General features: G+C 37.8%; 1 non-coding gene across 1 annotated transcript; it reads left to right on the forward strand.

The window, feature by feature from the left end:
* The first annotated feature begins 4,257 nt into the window (after positions 1 to 4,257).
* On the forward strand, positions 4,258 to 4,396 carry LOC115801910 (small nucleolar RNA SNORA70). The gene has a single exon (XR_004022266.1). It is a non-coding gene; the product is annotated as a small nucleolar RNA SNORA70 (small nucleolar RNA).
* Positions 4,397 to 6,449: the final 2,053 nt, after the last annotated feature.

A 6,449-nucleotide genomic window follows, 5' to 3' on the forward strand; every position in this document is an offset into this window, starting at 1 on the left:
ACGGGCCCAGCCGCTCCGCGGCATGTGCGATCTTCCCGGACCGGCACGAACCTGTGTCCCCTGCATCGGCAGGCGGACTCAACCACTGCGCCACCAGGGAAGCCCTACCAGTCTCTTTTAAAGCTCCCCGTGCAGCTGGGGTAGAGAACCACTGCTTTAGAGTCTACTCTCTTAGCCAGAACTTTGTATCCTGCCCTTCACACCACAAAGATGAGGGCTTCCAACACACAAGTACCACTACAATTGCAAGGATAATGCTGGAATCATTTTCTGTTGCCCGAGAGGCTGTATTTGAGTCATACCCTATTAGACTACAATAAATATCCTTCTCTTCGCTGCTGAGGCCTCTTCTAGAGGGGATTGCTTCTCAATAGCAATTAGATTCTGTTGTTTTCAAATCTTAATCTCCATTTGCAAACTGTAGGATCTGTGAAGCTGAGTCTCAGTAGATTTGTGGCTGATTAGCCTCTAGACAGCCATGGAGAGTTGAGTGCCCCTTCTCAGTAGAAGAACTTGTGCTCCTGGCAATTCCTAGCCCATGTGTCTCCTAAGGCTCAGTGCACTTTTCAATCCTTGAAAAGGATTGTGCACCCTGAGCCACCCAAGTCAAGGGGTTGCCTCTCAGCTGAGCGCCTCTAACCAGTATGATAAATAGCTCCACACCTGTCCAGTCCACACCTGGCAAACAGGTGCCTCAGTTGATCCTAAGGGGTTGGGGAAGGGCTAAATCACAGATTATATTCACTTTGCCTCTCAACAGTTATGCCCAGGGAAAATCAGAGTATAATGAACAAGAACGACTTGAAGAGAACCAACAAAGAGAAAAATGAATTAGATAAGGCTAGCCTGAGGGAAAGAGACAGAAAGGGACAGAGGTAGTCTCCATTCTACCTGTTGGTATATAATAGTGTTTTCCACTTATAGGTTACTATCACACGTACCTTGCATTGTTCTCATGAAGTAGAATCTAGTGGCTAACAGGAGAAGATAGGGCAGGTACAGTTGTCCCTCTGTAGCCCACTGTACCTGCCCTAGCTTCTGTTCTGCATCTGCAGATTCAACCAATGGCAGATCGAAAATATTTTTTAAAAAATTCCAGAAAGTTTCAAAAATCAAAACTTGAATTTGCCATGTACTGGAAACTATTTACATAGCATTTACATTTTATTTACAATTATTTACATATCATTTACATTGTATTAGGTATTATAAGTAATCTAGAGATGATTTAAAGCATACAGGAGGATGTGCATAAATTACATTCAAACACTACACCATTTTATATAAGAGATTTCAGCGTCCTTGGATTTTGGTATCCATGGGGGGTCCTGGAACCAATGTCCCTTGGATACTAAGGGATGACTGTAGTTTTTTAAATTGAGCTAACAATGAATTATAATATTATATAAGTTTTATGTGTATAATGTAAACAAAAAGAACAAAGAGTGTTGCTCATCATCCCAACATACAAATGTTAAGTCACAATCCATTGCAGTCACCCACTGACAGAGCGCCCTAAGGAGAATTCATCTAGATAGTTAAGATACATATCTAAGGAAGAACTTCAGTGACCCTAGATTCTCGCATCTTCCCATACATAGAAAAGTACTAAAATTACTCACTTGAGATTAACTGTTGTTTATGATTAGCAGTGAACTGTTACCAAGATGTATGCTTGACTATACATATTTCCCAGCCAAAAAATTCATATATATCCTGGCTCCACCCCTACCTCTTCAGGTTAAACTGAGAAGCAGTTTCCCATGTTATAGTCCTTAGTAAGTTCCCCAAATAAAACTTAATAACTTTTATGTTGTGCATTTTTCTTTAAGCTGATACCATTATATTTCTGCTTCTGTATACCCTACAATGTGCTCACCACCAAAAGTTTATTTTCCATCCATCACCATGCAGTTGATCCCCTTTATCCATTCTCTGCCCCCCTCACCCTTTCCCCTCTGGTAATCACTACTCTGTATCTGTGTGTTTGTTTTTGTTTGGTTTGGTTTGTTCATTTATTTTGTGTTTGTTTATTAGTTTTTCTGCAGCCACTATTGAAAACAGTATGGAGATTCTCCAAAAATTAAGAATAGAACTACCATATGACCCACTTCTGGGTATTTATCCAAAGAATACAAAAACAGTAGTCTGAAAAGATGTATGCACCCACCATGTTCATTACATTATTTACAACAGCCAAAATATGGAAACAACCTAAGTATCCATCAACAGATGAATAGATAAAGAAGATGTGTTATAATACATATACAGTGGAATACTACTCAGCCATAAAAAGATGAAATCTTACCATCTGCAGTAACATGGATGGACCTTGAGGAATGACTGTATTTTAATTCCTATTTTAGAGATGAGCAAAAAAGTTCTGAGACTTTTTCACCTTTTGTTCCTTAAAGTTGTATTCTGTGTAATTTCTTTAGAGCTATCTGCCAATTCTTTTCTATTTATCTGTCTAATCTTCTATTTAATGCATTCACTGTACTTGTACTTTCAACAATTTTATTTTTCATTTCTTAAAAGTTGTATTTAATCTTTAATCCAAGTCTACCTGTTCATTTTTTTTTCACAAAAACTGTTCATCTCTCTGTTTTGCATTCCATGTCAAGTCCATCAGTAAGCCTTAGTCGTGTCTATATTTAAAGCATATTGAGAGACATACTGAAATACAATTCAATATTGATTTTGAAATATTCAAAATGAATTAATATGTAATCCAAAGATAGCTAAAAAGTGATATAAAATTGTTAAAACTTACTATTTATTATAAATCACTGGTATCCACAAAAACTTTTGATATTTTTCTGTAATAGGCATAAAATAAGAATGAAAGGGGAAAAAAGAGAAGTATAAAAACAACTTATACAGAAACTAAATTGAATCTCCAAAGGGTGCCAAAAACCTAAGGTATATGTACCTGTACCACCTCTATCAACATTTAAAGTGGAGAAAGGGTCTATAAAACTGCATGATAAAACTCTAGGATAATATTACTGTGGCAATAATCATCAATAGTATTAAGAGCAAATTTTCTTATAAGAGCAAAACAAATTTAAAAATATATGAATAGATGCACAGTGATATTATATTTTCATTTATTAGTCAGAACATCTCCCAACCCACCAGATGTCTATTACCAACACTAGACCTATTTCTTCATTTTACTACCAGGCATGTGATTGTATTATCTACTCCAACGCCCCTCCTTTAACTACAAAACTGTAAATCTATCCGTTAATTTTGATGGTCCCGTGCTGCTTGCTAACTTTTTCCTACTTTGTGTCATTTTATTTTTAGGATTTCTTTAAGTACTGTATGTGTAGCTACTTTCTATTCTGAAACCGATTCTTCTAATATCTGATATGTTCGGTGTTTGGAACTGTAGCTTGTTATTTCTGTTGACTTTCATTCATGGTGGTTTGTTTCTCATTTGTCTGTGACTATTGTGTTAATTTTAGTTTGTGAATAATCCTTTCAGGGTCCAGTTTAATGTGCCAATCTTTAATAAATTTCCCCTCATTGCTGGCGCAAGGCTTAGTCACCAATTTCAGTACTAATAATCCATTGCCCTCAGGGCAACCTTGCTTTTCCCTTGTCTTTACCTGATCACTGCAAATTCAGCAATAAAGTAAAAATTTTAATTTTATGCAGGTTCTACTTATATTGGGAAAGCCCTTCAAATTATTGAGTCCTCATGTTACGAAAGACAGACTTTTGACATAATCTTCAAAATATTTATATCATTTAATTGTAAAGTGAGAGAATATATTTTTTCAAATATTCACAGTTACAAATTCCCAATAAAGTTCGGGTTGACTATGAAGATACTAGCGATTGAGACTAAATTTTTCCACAACTAAAGCTTCTTAAATGATGGTTTAACACAATTGTCTTAAAATGGTTGGGAAGAGATTTTTAAATCACAATGCTCTTGTTATTGGCACTTAACATTGTAATGCTCTTTTTAGTGGCATTTAAAATTGTAACGCTCTTGTTAGTGATATTTCTTCCCTTATATCAACCTCAAGGAAGAGTTCACATATGGGTCAAGGAAACAATTAGGTTGTATAAAACTTTCTAGTAGAGAAGCAAAGGAGTATTCTACCTTCTGAATACCTCAGTTTTCATTTTTTTTTTCACTCTTTTGTAATTTGTCCACTGTAGCTGGTAAAATAAGATGGGCTCAGGGACTCTTTCTACTCAGAGGTAAGTAATAGGCCCCTTTAAAAATGGGAGTAGACCTTGCAGCCAATTCAGCCTACCGTGCTCTTTTCCCCGTGGGGGCCTGGTGTGCAATGGCTGCAAACAGCAGCCTCCTAGGTAGGGTAGTGTATGAGCCTGTTGCCTGTATGGGTTGCCCTAAGGGACCTTGGCAGCAGCCCTTTCCAGTGGACATTCATGACTGGCATGCTGTCCCCAGTCTAGGCTCCAGACAGGTATGCACAGTGACTTTGGAAAGCCCTAGGGCATGGTGGCCAAATCATAATGTCCATCCGCACCAAGCTGCAGACCAAGGAGATGTGATTGAGGCCCTACCCTGGGCCAAGTTCCAGTTCTCTGGCCACCAGAAGATCCACATCTCTAAGAAGTGAGGATTTACTAAGTTTACTGCTGATGAATTTGAAAACATGGTGACAGAAAAGTGGCTCAGGCTGTGTAGTCAAATACATCCCTAATCATGGCCCTCTGGACAAATGGCAGGCCCTGCGCTCCTGACACCCTTGGCACTGTCCCCTCCTTACTCACATTCATCAATAAATCCTATTTTCCTGTCAAAAACTAAAATAAAAAATTTTCAAAAATAAAAAGGGGAGTAGACCAATGTCTATTTCCAGGTTTTGATATTGCACCGTAGTTATGCAAGATGTTCCTCCGGGGGAGACTGGGTGAAGAATACACAGGACCTCTCTGTACACTATTTTGGAAATTCCTGTGAATTGATCATTATTTAAAATAAAAAGTTAAAAAAAGAGCAGAGTGGAAACTAGGGTAAGGCCTAGAGACAAGAGGGTGTGAATGAGGATGTTGCTTCTGTCTCTGACCAGGCCTTAAAAGAATGGGAAAAAGGGGCTTTGTGTGACACACTCGTGGTTTATCCCAGTTCTCCAAAGGCATTGTGCAACAAAGCCCTAAGAAATGATAACAAACACTCATTTGCCTGCTGTACATTATGAAATCCCTGAGTGACCCAGCAGGGTGACAGGCAGCTGCACGAGGGCACAGAATACTAGTCATCTTCTCCTTGGAGACGCAACTAATAGCTCCTTTTAAACGCATGGTGGTTTTTTTTTTTTTTTGATAGTTATTAATGCCGGGTTTACAAAATAAATACCATAAATTAGCACCACAGGAAAACTGAACTCTATGGAATCTATAATATAAACAAGAGAAAACATGACTTTTAAGGCAGATCACTTAAAATTATAAGGGGATACAGGATCTGTTTTTTAACCAGGCTAAGAACTCTAGGAACATTTGTAAACACTCCTGTTTGCTGTGCAGTATGGCTTCGATTAATTGCAGCATATGCCTGTACTATGAATAATCATTTTTGATACAGTAGTAAGACATCTGACAGAAAAATTGCAAATAAGGAGGTGTTTCTCTGTGATTCCTGAACTCTATTAATATTTTAAATCAGTTAACAGCTTAATGGATAGTGTGGGAGAAAGGAACAAGCTAATTTAGCTTTAGCAAGCAACTTGAACAGTTTTCACTACTCACTGTTTTACATTTTGCAGGATTTCCATTTGTGTTAATAACTTATTACTTCTATTAAACATACATTTTCTCTTAAGCCTAATGTTTCTTCAGTGGAGACCAATTAACTAGGACAGTCTTTTCTTAGCTAGCCAATTATTTTAATTGCTAGAATTTTTTAAAATGTGCTTGCTTTGCATAGATTTGACCAGTTGAACTTGCCCCCAGAATGCATTGACTTTGTAATACAGGAAATGGAAGACTTTTGGTGAATATGTGGATGCCAAAAAACTTGGACATTTAGGGTTCCGCAGAACTGAGCGGTAGACTTACAACCCTAGGCCTTTATTCCATTGCTTTTCATCCTCGTCTTTGCCTTTAATTTGGTGACTTTCCAATCCAGCCCTATTCTGTTCATTTTTTATTCAGCTTCCTTGTTGTCTATGTGAAGAACTATGGCTTGAAGGATGGGCAGGCAATTACTGTACTAAGGAGGAACTGTAACATGGTAGGTGGGGATCGACTCTAACAAAATCTGAGCTTTGCTTCCCTATTCTTTTGTGACTGCTACTGAAAAAAATTGCATGGAGCCCATATTTAAGGAGCATTGAAGAGTTAAAAGCAAAAGCAATGACAGATCATTTCATTCATTAGACTTCCAAGCAAGGGGTGAGGGATGATTAAATTGAAAGAACAAGAAGCACTATAGAGACAGAGTTTGTTTGGGGGGTTAG

The sequence above is a fragment of the Delphinapterus leucas genome, chromosome 1 (assembly GCF_059928025.1).
Source record: "Delphinapterus leucas isolate spDelLeu-1000000601 "Yukka" chromosome 1, BTC_Dleu_Yukka2, whole genome shotgun sequence".
NCBI classification, from domain to species: domain Eukaryota; kingdom Metazoa; phylum Chordata; class Mammalia; order Artiodactyla; family Monodontidae; genus Delphinapterus; species Delphinapterus leucas.